Genomic DNA, 19,569 nt, shown 5'->3' with positions numbered 1-19,569 from the left:
AATTCTATTCTGTTGTCTGTTAACAGAAAGATGCAGGATGTCCCCTCTGCAATTGTCTCCTAGGGGATTTGTGGAGGATACTCTGCTTGGATGAGACTGAAATGCAAAGCAATTGGTTTAAAAACATTACCCTGCAAATGAAATACGATTGTGGTATGTAGTTGTGTTCTTCTTCAACAGAGAAAGGGAAGCTGGTCAGAGTTGATGGAAAGATGAGTGGAGCTAAACACAGGCTGCAGGAAGGCCGTTCAGATACTGGGGATCAAAATATTTTTGTGATGACTTGGACTGACAAATGGACTTCCCTGTTGCGTTTGCTTATGGTTTTGCTAATTCTATTCTGTTTCTGTTACAGACAAGAAGATTGTGAAATCATTTCAACCTCTTGATGTGTAGAGAATATCTGTTTCTACATATTATTAGCTAAGGTAAGCTGAAAACAGATGCATACTGTACTTTTTAAATTTGAATCTTTAAAATAATGATGAAAGCCATTTCCTTCCTACTGACAGCTATATCCTATGAATGGAGCGTGCATCAAAAAATCTAAATATAATGTGTTAAAGTTTGTGCGATATAATGCGCTAAGATGTTGAAGGTGTACATTTTATACACCTTGAATACTTGCAAGGCTTTGTATATTTAACAGCTCTTTTTTATGTACTCTTAATAATTGGATTAAGATACAAAAGTATGCCTTCTGCTTCTCACTCATAGTTTCCAATTGTACTTGATAACGATCAGATAATTACCAAGTAAATGTATATCCTTGAGGGGTTTGGTTCAAGCATTGTTGATTTGTGTTCACATGACACATTTCTTTTGTTTGTATGCCCATCTGTAAAGGCACCACAGATCGCCTTTTTGTGAATGTAGACAAAGAAGATTGCTGAAATCATTTCAATTTGATGTGTAGAAAACTGTTTCTACATAATTATATCTTTCTGAAGCTGAAAACAGATGCATACTGTACTTTTAAATTTGAATCTTTAAAATAATGATAAAGTTTCCTTCCTGAATCAGCATTCAAGAATGAGGTGTGATCAAAAAATCAACCATGACAAAGAAGAAGTGGGATATAAAAACCATCAGTGCAACTTAATGGTTTTGTCGATTCAACAGCTTGTCATTCATCATTTATCATAAAGGTCTTTGCCCCGAGATTGCTTGTGAAAAATGCAGGCAGTTGCTATGTGTCATTTTCCATCCATGTCCATGCTAGAGCTGTTGAAGATAGCAACAAAAACAAAGAAAAACCTGTTTGTTATTCCTTTATTCTCCACCAACCAAAGCATCCCACTTGACTTGTCAGTATTTCTTTTTCCAAGAACCAACAATCGGAGACTAAAACAGTTTGGACGTTAATGGGTGAGGGAGTATTTTGATGACAGATAAATGTTTATCATGGATGTATACTTGCATCGTTGGGAAATGACACAGAACGTTCGTTGCCAGCTAAGGAAAACAAACACCAAGTCCAAAAAAAAGCTCTTTACAATTGATAGTTACCTGTCAACCCAAATATTTTTAAAATACCTTTCTGGCAGAACGTTTTGTCCTCCAACGAGAAATAACCAGATAAAAGCCAAAGGTCAAAGGCTTTTTTCTGGACAACCTACACTAGTAACTAGCTACATTAAGTGTTGCTAAGTGTTTGTTGTGAGAACAAGCTATCCTCTTTATCAGCCGAGCTAAAACATTTGTCAGAGCTACATGGAGTTCCTCCTACAGTCCAGACATCCTTCAAGTCTGACACACAGCACTTTATGACATCGTGCTGCTAATTGGGAGATGACGTCTGAACTACTGAAGCAGTAGAAAAGCTATGTAGCACAGAATAACATGTAGATAGACCTACATTATAAATTATTAAATACAACGTTGTTCTCAATTATTAGTAAGGATGTTTAAAAACTGTTAAAATAAATCCACTTTTATTGTAGTAGCATAATCCTAATTTTGAATCTACTAAGGTTACACATTATATATATATATATATATATATATATATATATATATATATATATATATATATATATATAATGGGGAACAGAAGCTGAGGTGCCGGAGGAACCATCATGGGAGGACAAGCCCCTGCATGGGATGTACCACCGGCAAATAACCGAAGTGGCTGACATCAGAAAATCCTACCAATGGCTGGAAAAAGCTGGACTGAAGGACAGCACAGAGGCCCTCATCATGGCCGCCCAGGAACAGGCCCTAAACACCAGGGCAATTGAGGCCCAGATCTACCACACCAGACAAGACCCAAGGTGTAGGTTGTGCAAGGAGGCCCTGAGACAGTCCAACACATAACAGCAGGGTGCAAGGTACTGGCAGGGAAAGAATACATGGAACGACACAACCAAGTGGCAGGCATAGTGTACAGAAACATCTGTGCAGAATATGGACTGGAACCCCCAAGATCAAAGTGGGAAACACCCCCGAAGGTAGTGGAGAATGACCGAGCTAAGATCCTGTGGGACTTCCAGATCCAGACAGACAAAATGGTGAGGGCGAACCAACCAGACATAGTCGTGGTGGATAAACAACAGAGGAAAGCCGTTGTGGTGGATGTGGCAATACCAAGTGACTGCAACATCAGGAAAAAGGAGCATGAAAAACTAGAGAAATACCAGGGCCTAAGGGAGGAACTGGAGAGGGCCTGGAAGGTGAAGACCACAGTGGTGCCTGTGGTCATCGGGACCCTCGGGGCAGTCACCCCCAAACTGGAACAGTGGCTACAACAGATCCCAGGAGCAACATCAGACATCTCAGTCGAGCTAAGAGGAAGAAGAATCACCAACGTTGTTCTCAATTATTAGTGGGATGAGAAGAATTTTTTTTTTTTGTTTATATATATATATATATAATTTTTATTTTTTTCTTGCCTTATGTGTGTAGGAAACTCAAATTATTTTTTATACTATTTCCTGTTTCCTTTGTGTACAACTATGAAGGAATACATAATCCTAGTTCATAATGTCTTTTTCTGCAAAGCTGAAGGAGGATTGAAATTGATCAGGTTACCACATGTCACTGTTAAGACAACTGCATCAATACAACTATTAATGTGTTGCGTTTGCTAAACACGACTTTGACTTTAAAGTCCAACAAATCACAGGAGTCGTGGAAACCTTGTTAGAGTGCATCATAGCTCTTCAAAATACCTAAAATCGAATTTTAAAATCTGCTGGACTTTATCAGTGAACCAAAGGTGAGTTGTTAACGAGTCCTTCCACAGGATAACGATAAAAACATATGGCCAAACCAGGAGCAAAATGAACCCCTGAGCTGATGTAGGAAGAGAGGCCACATCAGCTATTCATAATGATTAATGTGTAACCTTAGCAGAAAACCAAAAGGGTGAATCACAGAAGGCATGCTTGGATGATTATAGCTCTGAGTGTCCGCCTGAGTTAGCAGACAGAGAAGGCCTTCTATTGTTGTGCAGAGAATAGTCTCACAGTGGCAGATTCCAGTGTGGTCACACAGGCAGCGCTCTGATAAGCTTCCTCCGAACCAATCTCAAAGAATCCGTTGTCCTGCCCTGATAGATTAAAGTTATTTCCCCAATACTGCAATGGAGCGCTTCCAGACAAACAGCTCACAGAGCCGATGGAGGCACAGAGTCGTGAATGCAATGCAACAACTGTAGTTTGGTGTGACGGGAATCTGTGTCGACAGGTCATCAGATTACTTTACAATACAGAAACAGCTGTTGTTGAGGTGATTATGATCAACTGCTGACAGCAGGCAAATGTGATACATCGGTTTTTAGTTCTGGCAGATTTTTACAGCACTGCTGAGAAAACTTTATCCATCACATCACTGCCTTCATCAGTCCATTAAGATACAATTACTGCTCCCCTCGTGTGTGTGACACATTAATCGGCTTGATAAAGAAACAAGTTTCAAATGACACCATGTTTTGAAAGCCAAATCTCCCAGTGGCTTTTTTTCCTCATTATACTTTTTTCTCTCTTACTTTATATGTACAGGATAATTTCATACAATAAAGCACTAAGCATTTGTGCAAATCACAGAGTGCCTTTCAGTTTATTCATACACCTAAGGAACAGTCACCTATTTTGTCATGCTGCAATCACAAATTTTTTAATGCAAACACATTTAATCCTAGACTGTGATTTGATTTCATTTAATTAAAGTGAAGTGAAATTAATTTGGCATTCAGGTTCGGTTTATTCTGTGTTTCTAACTTTGTTTTCTATTTGTACAGGTTCTTTTCTTCCCTTCAGTCTCCCTCTATACCTGTGTGAACTTGTCTTGTTTTTAGTATTAACAAAGTTTTCCATCAGTCTGATCGTTCAGCTGCCAGCAGATGTCACTGAATTTGTAAATGTAGAAAACCTGTGACTATTAGAGGTTAAGAGTGGTGAACAAACAGCATCGTGAACACCAACGAACACATGAAGCAGGTCAAATGTAAAGCTGTGAAAGAGTCATAAGGCAGGGTTTTGTGGTATGCAATATCCCAAACTTTACATTTTTGCATTAAAATTGGCTAGATCATAGTATTTTCCAGTCAAAACTACAGACATGAATCAATTTGAAAATAACTGGAAAGCTTGAAAATTGCTCCTCACATAGACAACCTCCATCCAACCTGACTGAGCTTGAACTATTTAACAAAGACGAATGGGCAAATAAACCCTTCAATCTCTAAATTTACAAAGCTGATAGAGACAAACCATAAAATAAAATAAAAATAAAAAACTTGCAGCTATAATAGCAGAGCTCTGTCCTGTAAAAATTTCAGTAGGACGCATCAAAGTTTATGGTTGAACCAAGACAAGCATTTGAATAAATGATAAAACTTAATACATTTACTAAAATCATCTGTTACATTTTGGAGGTTTTTGTCATAATTGCTTCAGCATCATGGGACAACTTTGTGAGGGGAGTGGTTGTCCCTTTCTATTCAGTGCATCATACCTGATTGAAAACTTCAATGACAAACAAACATCATGGCCTCCGGATTTGCGTCACTGCCTGTGGTTCGCTGCATGGTGGCCGTCTTCATTTGCAGGCCCACAGCATCCACGCCGTAGTATCAGTGCATTTGAACGGCAAACGTGGAGTTTGGATGGAAACCATGGTAATGACTTGTGACCGCAGCAGTGACTCGCTACCTCAGTCACCACAGCACTGGGCAAAGCTTCAGTCGACTTTTACAGAACCCTCCAAGAGTCTCTAAAAATGCATCGCTCTGCGGTTTTGGAGCATTGGACTGTTGGGTTTTGCCTCTTTCTGAATTGTTTTGCTCGTTTTCTTTGGGATTTATGCAACGGCCAGTATAAACAACCATTGAGAATCAAATCTGGAAGTATTTATTTTTGGACGTATATTTAGCTAGTGACCACAGCCCTGGAACATGCCAGCCATGCTAACTAGCTGGGGTAAGGCTATATTTACAGAAGGATGGGTATCCATCATGGTGGTGTGAAAGCACACAGACAGCCAGAGCGCGAGGAAGGGAACGTGTAGCCCATCCGTCACCACAGTCCGGTCTCAAGGGTTGCCTATTTAAAACCCAACACAATTTGCAACACAGAGACACACGGGACAAACAATCGTGCATGAACACACTCACTTCCACCTGGGAGAGACTAACTAACCTCACCTGCATGTTTTTCAAGTGTGGGAGGAAGACGGAGGACCTGAACTGAACCAAATGCAGTTTGTTTCTAAACATTGTGAAATAATTGTCCAGAGACCATTTATGTAAAACTGACTTCCCTCTGCATAATGTTGCCATTGGCATGCTTCACTTTGGGGGCTGGGGATGCTGTGTTCAGGGTGATTTGCAGGGTTAACATCCCGCATAGCTTTTTGGATGCGAGTTAAAAAGGGAATTGGTTGCATTGAATTTTATCTAAAGGTAACAGATTAGATGCCTATTGCTTCCAGATGTTTGACTTAGTTTATCACACGAATTCCCACCAAAAATACATTGAAGACAGTAAAAATGCTCAAAATGTATAAATACTGTAAAGTGGGTCTTTGTGCACTGACTATACCAAATGCAGAGCTAGCATTTTCTTTCTCCCAGAAAGTTTTTGTTGTTGTTTATGTTCTTTCATCCCCTTCAAGTTTCAGAATTTTTCTCTCTGTTACTTTTGATGCTTTTAATGGTGAATTATGCAAAATTACAGATTTGGGAAAATCCAGTCGCTCTTTTTCAAAACAGCAGAAATTCAAATCGGTTTACAGGTCGTGCAGTTGTCCAGTTTGTCCAGCAACAGAGTAGAAAAAGAGGGAGAAGAAACAGCTGATGGTGACTCCTGGGCTTTCTGTATTGGCACCCTACACCTGAATGACATCATGTCAACTGTCAATGCAAGTGGCACAGACAGTCCGTTTCTGCAAATAGCTGGCCAGACTAGCAAGTTCAAGCAGACAGACAGATGGACAAGGTCAGGGAGTGGCAGATAAACAGACATGCTGCATCACTGCTCAAGACTGCAGTGTTGCATATTGGGTTAAGCAAACCAAAGCATGCATGCATCTAATCAATTTTGCAGGAAGAAAAAGCATTTTTGCACATTGAATATCTTCTAGAACTAGCTTGCTAAAACAGCTCTGTTTAACTCAGCTGTCTCTTTTGTGCATATTTAGAGCGAATATTGTTGCAATGCATTTACTTGGTCAAAGAAAATCTAAAGAACTGCTCTTTGTTTTGTTTTGATTCATTTCAATGAACTGCCAAACAATGCTGAATTTGCTGCTGGTTGAGCTTTCGCCTTAGTATGCTAGTCCAAGGTTAGGTACTTTGTTTACCACATTGTTGAGGTGGTTGACAGTTGTTGTCATCCACTCCATGTTGAGTTTAATGGCCTCTCTGGGGACCTACAGCATGTTCATAGCAAACTCTTGACACTCCAGTCACAAGTTTGCTATATATTCAGCTCCCAGATTTTGTCCAACATCTGCAATGAGAGCCAGCCACCGAATATGTCTGCGTGTGCTTGCCCTTGCTAAGGATTCTGCAGGTTGCACTGAGCCACGGTGCACTGGGGTTGCATTTTTAGTTAAGATGGTCCAGTTCTTAACGTGTTCAATGAAACCCTCCATGTAGGGATATTTGCCTGTGTGCTCTGAAACACTAGAAGGCTCCCAAATCTCCCCATCTGACTCCCTTTGGGGTATAAATAACACAAACCCATAAACACTCCCACATCCAACAAATAACAAGGACTGACAGCAAGCCATGTATTAAAAAGCTGTGAGTTCAAGCAAGCTCTGGGGTCAATGAAAGTCATAAAGTATCATTTTCACTTACCTCTGAATGGAAAAAAAAACAGTTCTTAGACAGATGGGTGTTAATATTGAGCCACGAAAAGACTCTGTCTATGACTAGTTTGATGACATCATGCAAAATTGTAAGTGTACACCCCTGGCTACCAACCGTCACCCCAATCATGTGGATGCAAGAGCTTCTTAAATGATGAGCTCATGTTGATCTGAAGATCCTTGTCATGGAGTTGACGGTGTAGGGGTCGTCAGCTGCTATATAGAGAGGAAGGATGGGCAGAATGCTGGCAATGCATACTCACTGCAATGTATACTATTTTTAATTCCCGTACCTTTGCCTTCTTACTCTGTGCTTTTGCTCAAAGGTAACAAGCTGAACAGTCAACTCTCCATCATGTGGGTGCGGATCATTTGTTTTCACACACAGACCTTTCATCCAACGCTGCAGACCACCTGGGGGACTGCAGTATACATCACGTCTTACCCAGTGGGGTCCCCACTCTGTCCTTGGATTTTCTATTTCCCCTTTAAGTAGCGGTCACCAAACTTGTCTGCCGACATTAATATTCAAAAAGCATTAATGTCTCAGGCAGGTACAAAAATATAAAGATTGCTGTCTGAGCACATCAAAATTTCAGCATAAAAATTGACCACAACCTTTTAAAAGTCACACAACTCTTTGCACAGAGGTCTCTCTGAACCATTTACAACACGGTCTGCATTCTGGGCCTAATTTCATCTCCACAAACAGAAATGCTCCAGCTCATCGATGTTGTATCATTAGGGAATGGCTGCCGGAGACTTTGGCACCTCGAATGGAGTGGCGACTTGAGTCCCATTGAAAACCTCTGGAGTTCAGCAGAGGCTTGTAACTTTGCACCCCAGAACTTCGATGTCCTGAGGGCCACACCTCAAGAAAAGTGGGACGCTATGCCACAGCAGACAATAAGTCGACTTGTGAACAGCATGAGGCATCGTTGGCAAGCTGTAATTGATGCTCAAGGGAACATGACACATTATTGAGACACTGATATTTTTTGTTGTGGCATATCCACCACTGTTGTTGGCTTTTGTTTCATTACATTGCTTGAGATGAGGAAATCACACAGGAAGTCAAATATCCCTTACCTTTTGTGAGTTGTGTACATCATACATCTTACAGTTGCTTTTAGCTAATTGTGTATTGAAGCCTGATTTTTGTAGAAATCTCTCTAGAGTTTATGTAAATGTTGCATTTGTAATTTCAACGTCATGAAAAAGAGTTTAAGTGCTCCGGTGGATTATGAACACTTAGATATGGAACAATGTCGGATCCTTGGCGAGCTCCTCATTTTCTGTGTTTCCTGGATACAAGTCCAAGACAACAAATAGCCAAGGCAGTAAACTGAGATCACGTACGCACTAGTCTCCTCACTCTGAGTTTAACGACCTCTGTTCTGCGCACATAGACTACAGATGCAGTGGCACAGAGAGAGGCGCTATAAATCATGCAAGCTCTGATAGCTGTAACCTGGGAGGTGTGTAAGGTTTGTGCAATATTGATGAAGCCACACCATCTCACAACAAATCCAAAAAAGAAAAAGAAACACAAGGTTCCACCACAAAACCAACCGAGACGTAAAAATAGATTAGTATTGAGTTTGTTATTTTGGAAAAGCACTCCGCTTCTCTTTTGGAAAAGTACCACAAGCAGCCTCTGGGAAGTCGGGAAAGCCTGTGTTGCATTCCTGAGTGTAATCACTCAGTTTGATGTCATAATCTGCTCAAGTACATGTCCAGGCAGAGGGCGGTGTCGAAATTTTGACAGCACACCTTTTACCCGGCAGGTACATTTTATTCTCTTTACATCCGCTACGTGATAAGACCACTGTTTCCCAATTCCCTTACGGCTATGGTTAGGAAAGAAATAAATCTAATGCCTGACTTCTCAGATTTAGTTATTTCCATGTAAAAGGGGGGAAAAAAAGTCTAGATTTGAATTGTAGCTATTTAAATTTTTTTAAAGACGTTATGTATGTCCACTCAAAAAGATATTATTCTGAGTTTAAGGTGTGAACCACTTGACACACATAATTTCAGCTTAGTGTTTTTCTATCTATGTGTCTGAATCACATTTTTTCAATTGGTTCCACTTTCACTGCTGAATATTTCTCAAAACAACCTCTCGGTTTGGAATAACATTCAGCTGCTTCGCTGTAGAAATCGGATGTTTTACAGTATCACATCTATTATTCACATACATTCATGACCGGGAGGGTTAGGGTTGCAAGGCAACCTTTATCCTGTGAGAATGAGGAGTTGGAAACCTGCTGGTTTGTAAATGTAACATAGACAGTGCCTGCAAACATTTTCACGCTCATTCAACTTTTTTAATATATTTTTTTTCCATGTTACAATCGCAATTTCAGCATTTTTTACCGGGATGTGATGTGATAGACAAACACACAGTAGAATATGAATGTGAAGCAGAAGATTAAAAATATTTACACGATTTTCAACATTTATTGAAATGAAAATCTAAAAAACTGTGTCATGTGTTACTCATCTGCTTCTGCTTTGTGGAAGTACCTTTCATTGCAGGTAGGGCATTGAAGTATTATGATTGCATCATTTTTGCACCTCTAGAGGGAAAATGTCTTGCACATTCATCAAAAATAGCTCAAACGCAGTCGAAATGGAAGTGTAGCACCTGTGAAAATGAATGTTTCTTAGCATCTTTCTTGGCTATTTTAGCCCATTTTTTGAGTATATCTGTTGCAGCTCTGGCTGAATGCTCGGGGTCATGGTCCTGCTGGACAGCAAACTTCCCCCCCAGTCTTGAGTCTTTTCTAACATCTCACTCCTTTTTTACATCCTGGTCTTTCTTGTTTTACAGAATTTCTTTTTCAAAGCATGATACTGCCACTGCCATGTTTTAGAAAGGGCATGTTAATGGTGGTGTGCATGGTTAGTTTCCTGTGACGTCTGTCTTTAACTAGTAGCCACAAAGTTCAGTTTTTAGTTTCATCTGTCCAGAGGAAATTCTCTCATGCTTCTGCAGTTTCCTCGATATGACTCATAGAAACCACAAACTAGACTTCTGACCACTTACCTTCAACAATGGTTTTGTCCCTGTTATCCTTGCATGAGGATCATTGTTGTCTTGACTAAAAATAGTTGTCCTGTAAGTGACAACTAATCACCGGCCTGAGCTGTGCATTTCTGCAGCTCCTTCAGAGCTAGCACGAGCCTCTTGGTTGCTCGTTTGCATTATGCTCACCATTATGCGTAGTTTACCTTCTATGGGGTCCTATCACACACACTCATGCTCCACCTCCCTGACGATGCAGACAAGACTGGCTGGTGGTGTGTTCGTGCCACAGGGGAGCCAGGGATCCCACCGCCAGCTTGTCACTTTAGCTGGACAAGTTAAACTAGTAGATTTGGAACTATTTTCATGCTTTCATACATCTGAGCTCCTGGTAAAACAGATGCATTTATGCTGAGATTAAATTAAAATAGGTGAATCACTTTTTCTAAATAAGAGATTTCTGAAAGCAGTTGAGTGTAATGGAGGCTGAATACAAATACAAGAAAAACTTTTTACATTTTTGAAAACCTTGCAACATTTCCTTCCACTTCATACTCACGTCCCGATTTGTGTCAGCTTCACGCACAAACACCAATAAAATACATAGAAATCTGTTGCCACATGTGGGAATAGTCTGGGAGAAAAATGCTTTTGCAAGGCACTTTAATGCCGGTGACTCTTATTATAAGGTAGAAACTGTCTCTGACGTAACACAACAATAAATCTTGGTTTTTTGGTAAATAATTAATGAGATTCATTTGTTCTTTGCTCCAGAACTGGCCCCATTTTCTTTCCAGCAAACTCATGGCACAGAGTTTAAAAAGAAGAAAGAAAAAGGTGTTTTGGTTTGTAAATAATGTAGCCCTCAACTGTTCTTTGTCTTTCATCGTGCAGCTCTGCAGCATTATGCCCAGACTGGAGGCAGTTTTGAAATCGTGGAAGCTTTCTGTTTTTCCTTTCTTCCTCCTTCAGTAACTGTTACTAATCGTCCTTTACAGTACACTCCCATCCTTCCGCTCAGAAACAGAAGTTGTATTGCAAAACTGCCCTATAGAAATCTGCAATGATTTTTACAAAGAGAAAAATGGATCCTTGATTTGCTGACATCACTGTGTGCTACATCCACTCTAACTCAGAAATGGGATCCTGAAACTCTTTTGCTGACATATTTTTGCCTTCCTGGAAATTGAAAAATTCTTCTTGTAAATAAATTGCTTTTATCAAAAGATATGCTCCATCAGTAGAATATATAATGTGTAACTTTCTAATTCAGAAATCCAGGCACTTGCTGTTGTTTTTCTGCTCTTATTTTCCGCACAACTAAGAAGAACATTTCCTTTAGTCAGTGAATGCAACACAAATAGCAAACAGGAAGTTTTTAACCAGGTTGCAAACACTGATTGAATGGTGAGCATGTAAACAACATTTCCTAAATAATAACTTCAAGCAAGCCAAGAATTAGTGGAGATGAAGACTATCAATAACCAGGCAGTTTACTGGCGGTGTGCTTTTTACAATTTTTTTGTTATTTCTGTGGCGTTGCATGCAAAGTGCTTTATCCCTGAACGGGCTGCAAAAACGGGAAATGAAAGAGTTCAGGGGAACAAACTATTTCATTCCACTCTTATCTGCTGTAAGAGAGGAAGTGATGACATGTCTCAAGGGGTGTTTGCTTGGAATATATTCAGTAATCAAAGCTGTGCCATCTCGAAAGACACAAGCACCATGGAAGAGAGGTGACACATACAGGCAGAATATTCAAATTCATCACAGAAAGACCCTCAGCTAATGCTTCCTCCGCCGTGCTTCACAGTTGGATTTCATTTTAGTGTTTGTGATGATGAATAGTGTTATTTTTCTCTCCAAAACCAGCAGCATATATTTGGAACCATTTTTCCAAAGATACTGTGCACGCCAACGTGGAATTTTACCCTGTCTGTCCGTTTACATATTTGTTTGCTTTGGAGGACAGTTGTTTCCTTTATGGTGTCTTTCCGTCCCCTTGTTATTTGTTGAATTGTCTGCGTTTGTTCCTTTGGTCTACACTAGTTCCTTTCTCTTGCATTTCACCATGTGTGTTCCTCCTTAGTTTGCATGCTCGTCCCTTAAATTTGCCTTTTTCCGTGAATTGATGTAGGCACTGTATTTGCATAGAAAAATGAGAGGATATCAAAGTATTGTAAAAGCACAACAAGAACACTCAATGTTTTGTGGAGTTAATCCTCGTAATATTTTTTCACCTCGCTATAAACGAGCATTTGTTGTAAGAGAACTCAAAAATAGACGGCCGGGACTGAATTTTTTGTTTTGGCTGTACTGTTGTGTTTTTGGGGGTGGCAGATTTGATTCCTAATCAATGCTACTTACAATTTAAGCAGCAACAGTTTAACTCTTCCTATATTCCGGTTGCGTTGAAGCACCCTGCTGCTGGCTTGTAGATGGTTTGTAGTTTGATCTTTTGCATGACAAAAGATCAAACTACCTTGTCACTCCATCAGAGGAGTGTTCTCAAAGGAGCTCTTGTTCCATCTAACACACCAAAGCCAAAGCCACAAAAGGTACATGTCCAGGTAGACAAACACAAGTCCTGATGTGACCTACGATTTGTCTGAACTCTCACTCACTCACAGGAAAGTCGTGTTGCTGCTCAGATGCTGTGTGTCGGCAGCGTCATCAGACTGCCTGTCTACTCAGATTGGTTTTATTTCCAGTATCAGACTGAATGTGTCTGTCTCCCACACATCCTCTGCATATTTCACATAATCCATGAGGCGCAGCCGAGGGCCGTCTGCATATTCCCTCCCTGTAGGACAGGAGTGCGGTACGTGACAGAAAAATAAACAAGGCCTTTCATCATGGCAGGCAACGCTTCGTCAAGGAAACTCAGGCAGACAGACCTCAGACTTTATGTTTTTTTTTGTCCGTTTTCCTTTCAAATGCATGCAACGTTCACCAGAACAGACCACCTCCCCCATTCTATAATAAGTTTGTGAAGGACTAATAAAACCAGCTGATTGTTGGAAAAATCCACCAGTAAATTGCTGAGGTTGTTCAAAAAATGTCTTGTCTGAGGGTTCCCTCTTTTAGACCACACAAAAACATGCAGGCACACATATCCACGTATGCTAGAACTTTAGTTTCAGAAGGAGTATTGTTGAAAGGTCAGCAGAGGCTTCAACATGGATGTCTACTTTTGTGCTGCTCACCTTTTCCCCAAAAGCGGTAAACAGACAGATCCTGTTACAGAGAAACCCGAGACAAAGCCAAAGAGTGTGATGCTGCGTTTCATGATGGGTGTGTGCCTCTATATGGAGCTGTTAAGTAGACAGTGACTACATGGATCCTCATCGTTCTGAGACTACATGCTGATCAAAGATAAACAACTGGGACACAGTTTAGCAATGACTCCTTTGTACATGGCACATCTTCTCAATATGGCCCACCCATGCACAGCAAACACAAACCGCCTATTATCCTTTTAAATTAAAGTGACTGAAAGGGTGGGAGACTTGCGTGACCTGAAACTCAACTTCCAAGTGTAGAAACCATGAGTAAATCATGCTTATACCATCAACTTAGACAACTGATCGGAGATCAGATAACAGTAAGGTCAGAAATGCAGCCTGTACTCATTATATTGGAATAGAGACAGAGTCTATGAAATTTATATACTACGCTCTAATTCAGTTGCACTGATTTTATTCAATGAACATTTTCACAAAATTTCTATTCACCTCATATCGTGTGTTACTCTTTTGTTGAAATATTATGTCAACTTCCAAGAAAACGGACAAAGGTTTGAAAAGTGTGAAAGTCTAAAGTTTATGGATACTTTTGGCACCGTTGTAGCTTCGCCTGTGCTTCTTATCATGATTATTTTTCTCTCATTTTCGTAGGTATAGGTGATAAATGATAAATGGTTCTTGAACAGGTTTTGAATTGTTTAGGCTGCCCTGTAGCACTGGGCCATACTGCTCAGCTGGGCCCAACCCTAAACGGAAACCTTATAAAACACGAGGCGAAGACAGCTTTATGCGCCAGCTGTCAGTCAAATCAGCGCTTAGACCTGCTAGTCAGCATGAATATGGCACTTACAATTGTATGACCTCCATTCACTTTAGGAAAATAAAATGCGAGGGATTTACTGCAAATCTTCAGAGGGATTTTGGACTTAGAAAGTTAACTATTTTAAATCTGTTTAAAACTGTTTATTCTAAAGTGAAAGACTGTTTTGTAAAATAGAATTTGTGTTAAAGGGGACGTAACACATGTCCGTATCTCTGTGTGGGTCTCCAAATATTTTAACTAAATGCCCATACCATAACATTTTTATCTGTATATTTAACTGTTAAAAGTGTAATAAACTATATTTGGCAGATATTTGCATTCTTCTGTTTCAGAAAGCACAAAGCCTTATTGAACATTTTCAGTTTCACAGGTTTGCATCAGATTAGTTTTACTTAAAAGTCAATAGAGGCCAAAAAGTCGCAGCCTTATCACAGCCTTCACTCTCTCTCCGGTTGTGTAATGACACACGCCGTTTGTAAGTGCGACCAGGGTTCACGGATTGTTTTGCCGGTTGGGTTGAGTGTTGCAAATATCTGTCATTTTTGACAGATATTTGCGTGCACCAGGCAAACACGTAGACTGGAAACAATCTGGATAATTTACGGATCCCCCTGCTCTTGCATACGGGAATGATGTGAAACTGCCTAAACATTCCAACCTTTAAAAAGAAAAAAAGCCGGTGGTTTCTCACAGGGAGTGCATGTGGACGGTGTGGTTAACTGCAGGCTCCTTCCACATTAACCAGGTGCTACAGAGGGTTCAGAGTCTTGAAAAGTATGGAAAAGCATTGAATCATTTTTCCACATTTGGATAGTAACAGAAAAAAGAAAATGAGTGTGGGAAAAAAAGATTGATTTCTAAGGCTTTATTTCTTATTCAGTTATTTTTTAAAAATCTGTATTGGGGAAAAAAAAGTTTTTCATATAGTTTTATTCAGATAACAAATCAGACTTTTTGCTTTGCCTGCCTCATCAAATCGTGAGTCTTAGTTCAAATTAATTATTATTTTTGCTTCTTAAATGAATACAGACTCATTAAAAATTGAAAAAGTTAATTTCACTGTGTTTTGGCTCTAGATCCTTATACGTCTACGTTTCAAACTGGACTCGTATGATTTAAAATATCTCCATTTATCTCAGATAACTTAATTATCCTCCATGTTTTACTTAGCTAAAAATGAAACAAGATGAAGATTTTTGTCTGTGAATGTCTAGTATGTCATAAAAAGTAAGCGGGAGAAGGAAAGGTAGGGGATTCTGTATGGAAATTTTGTGGCAACCTTGAGATCAGGTCTTTGTAAATCTCCACATATGGACGACAGACTCCTGTTCTGACCTTTGTTTCACTCAGCATCCAAAACCATGTCGGGCTGCGTAAGCGGCGATCAAATGAAAGCTTTTCTTTGGAGGAGAAAAGTGCTAAGTGATACCTTTGTTAACGGAGCTTTGAAGTCACCTGAGCGCTGTTGCCTTTTTATAGGTTTACTCAGGTTCCTCCAGCTGGCTCTACTGGGCCCTCGGTGAAGAGAGAGCACTAATTGTTGTAACACAGTATCATGTCAGTGAGTCAGAGCTGCTTTTGAAAAGCCTGCTTTGACTCAATATAGACAGCAGAAGGTGGCTCCAGGCTACGATTGGCACACTTCGCCTGCTGCCCTTCCTCTGATTGGTGCACAACAACACACACCTCAGCTCCATCTTGTGCTTTCCTGCCAACTTAATTGAAACACCGTTCTTCAGAGAGCGTTGATGTGCTTTATAAAGTAAAGTGCTTTATTACAGCTAGGAACCTTAGGAGACACATAAAGACAGTTACAAAGTCAGCCTTTCTTCACACGAAGAACATCTTCAGGATTAAAGAACTGATGTCCCAGATAGATCTAGAGCAGTGGTTTCTAAAGTGTGGGGCGCAGTGCCATTGGATCAATTAAAAAAAAATTTTAAAACATTTACACAAAAGTGTTTCACTATAAAGATGGTTTGTAGTGTGTTTTGTTGCAACCTGAAGTTGCAACAAAACATCAGTGGAGTTTGAAAACAAAATATGTGTAGAGGTTTATGTCTGGGTGAACGATGTGAGTGCCCAGTTGATTTTTTTATTTTAGTCGGGGTAGTGGGGGGGGTTATTGTAATCCGTAGGGGGGCCCAGAAAATCTTTGGGGACCACTGATCTAGAGAATTATTGAGATTCTCTCAACATTATCTTCATAGGTCTGTCTAACAAATCAGACAGCTGCAGCTGTTCCAGAATGCTGCGTTCTCACTAAAACCCCTGAATCCCCTGTAGCTCAGAAAATAGACTTTGAAATACTGTTGTTAGTTTATAAATCACTGAATGGCTTTCTACCAAAATGCATTAAAGATTTTGGGTTTTTGAATAAGCAAGACTCACACCCTTTCTGCTTATTTGTGTCTCATTCGTCTAAGTGGACCATCAAAATACGCTTTTGAATCTATAAGTCACAAAAACACTAATGGGGAGTGTTACTTCACTTCTGATGCTGCTGCTTAATGGTGTCCATTACATTTCTTCCACTGCCTGGTCTTTAAAGCACCTCCACAACTACTTCCAAATGCACAAGTGATCGACCACTGCAAATCATTTTTATCTATCTTTAAAAGGCCAGGTGCCCAAATGTCTCCCAATGAAATAGTAAATAGCGATGCAGTTTAGTAAGACCTTCCATGTCAGCAGATGCGGCGGGAGCATACTTCACAGTATAGTAAACTTGCTGTGAGGTTTTATAAGCATTCCATAGAAACAAAGCAGGTCATAAAACACCAAGATATGTTTTAAAACCATAAAGCTCATAAACATGAAGGTGGGAAACAGCTTTTATTTGTTTACTTTATTTGTTTGTTTGTTTGTTTTTTATCCAGGAGCAACCAGTATGTTTGGTGAAAATAGATATAAAGCTGAGGTAGTCTCATCAAAGCCTAATTCCCATTAGGTGTGACCAAACAGTAATGTGAAAATGTGAATCTCTCACCTCTGTGGTATTCTCAGCATGTTTTGGTTTTGTGAAGCCCGGCTGCGCGTCTTTCTTTTTCCCAATTATTTATTTGAAAGGACTCTCACACAAACATCATCCGAAACTGACCCAGTGGAGAAAAATCCTAAACATCTTCCTCCTCCCCCAACTTTTCACTTCCCCTTCGTCCTCTCAACACATTTCCTCATAAACTTCAAACACTGTTGTTTCAGCTTCTCACTGTTTATCGAGGACGGCCTGAAGATCCACCGTTAACTCATGAACTGGCGAGGCCACATCCTCTCAAACCACACTCTGCTATTAACTCAAAGAGACTATAAACACTCACCATGTTTGTGTGCTTTCATAGGTCTGAATTATCCTGCAGCACCTTGTGGGGGTGGTCTGTCACATTCCCACCCTCTGTTTTGTCATTTTGGACGCTTTCAGCCTTCTGCTCTTCTTTTCGGTGCTGTTTTGAGGGCATCGTAGCAGAACTTGGTCTGGGAGGAATGCAGTGACACAGCCAAGAGCACCCACACAAAATCAACCAAATTAGACAAATGAAAGCTGTGAGAAATAATTGCCGTGTAGGTAGAAATGTGTCAGTGGGGGAATTTTGACATCAAAATACAAAAGGATTAAAAGACGAAAACCACATTAGCTGCACAGTATCACGGCAAAGAAAATCAAGACGGTGATTTGACCGCAGTGCTTCAAATAAAGAAGGGAAGTGGTCAATGTGTTTTCCGTTCCCAGATGTCATTTTCCGAGTAATACAGGTCAGAAGGTGGCACAGTGAATCAGCTTTGAAGGTTCTTTTGCAAACTGGACTCATGCGTCGTTTGAGACGGATGGTATGAGAGTTCAGAATTGTAATATTTTAAACCTCATCGCAGTTATTACTCATACACAGGAAGATCAAGAAATCTGCACCGTTTTAGCTCTTCGTGTCCAGAAATTGGTGTGTCATGAGTTAAAAGGAAGCTGATTTCATTCGGTTTGTCGCCTCACCAGTCTAAGAGGTAAACTTGTGCAAGTCTGAAAGTTTGCAGTAAACATTGGTCAGGATGTAATCTCATGAGCATACCTGTCACATTTGCCAAAAATATTCCCACAAAACATTGACATGGTTTTTAAGCCTGAAAAACACAGAGATTTTTTCACCTACAGTGAGTGTCAACAAATTCATTTTCAGTAAATCTCAAAGCTGTCGTGTAGTTTATGAAATATTGCCCTTTGCAGCAAAAAAAAAAAAAAAAAAAAAAAGCTCAAAAATGTATCCTCACTTACTCCCTTTGGTGGTCACACTGCTTAACATGTTAAATTTTAATACATGAACATGTTCAGTTATATAAATATAAATGTTAGAGTACAGGAACTCTGGCTGACCCTGTTAACAAATACTGGCACATCCTATGTTTGCACCTGGAAAGAATGTGTGGAAGATAAAAGCTGGTTGATTTACAGATGATAAATCTCAATTGAAACTTCTGCAGGAACTGGCCTCCTACCTCAATAAAAACAGAGCTCGTAAAGAGGCTCATAATTCATTTCTCAGTTCCTTTGGCAGAGAGAGCGAACATGTGCTTTATTGACCATATATGTCAATAAAGCAGTGCTACATCAGAGCACACTTCACCTTTGGTTCTTGCATGTCAGAGAAATCCTTTAAAAAGATTGAACTAATGAAGGTGGCAGCTTTTATCACTTAAAGTGTCCTATGTGTGTTTCTTTGCATACAAACCTAGATGGCATTTTGTATCACTACTTCTAAGCAATGTTCAGAAATTTGTTGCTATTACTGCATATCCCCATTTCCCCCTGCTTCCCATTTTTACCTATTTTTAACTCTATGAGAAAATTATATATTTAGTGTGTTCAACAAAGTTAAGGCCACAAACGCCCATCTCAGCAGAAAGTTTCTGAAAATAACCAAACTGACAGACAAGTGAAAGAAAACCCTGAGTGACGACAAGCCCGGCTGGAAAAATAAGGAAAACAATGAACAATCTTAGTGTTTATGCAAGACCGGCCTTTTCTTGGGCGTGTGGGGTCAACAGTGTGTCGTCAAGTTTGTAGGCTTCAGTCTGTCTGTCTGTGCATTGGGTTTCCGTTTATGTCTCTGGAGTAATCAGCCAGGGGGAAAAGTCTGTTTAAGTGCAGACAGCGTATCTCCCGTTGC

The sequence above is a fragment of the Gambusia affinis genome, linkage group LG09 (genome assembly GCF_019740435.1).
Source record: "Gambusia affinis linkage group LG09, SWU_Gaff_1.0, whole genome shotgun sequence".
NCBI lineage: Eukaryota > Metazoa > Chordata > Actinopteri > Cyprinodontiformes > Poeciliidae > Gambusia > Gambusia affinis.
Note: the sequence above shows the minus strand (reverse complement) of the source record.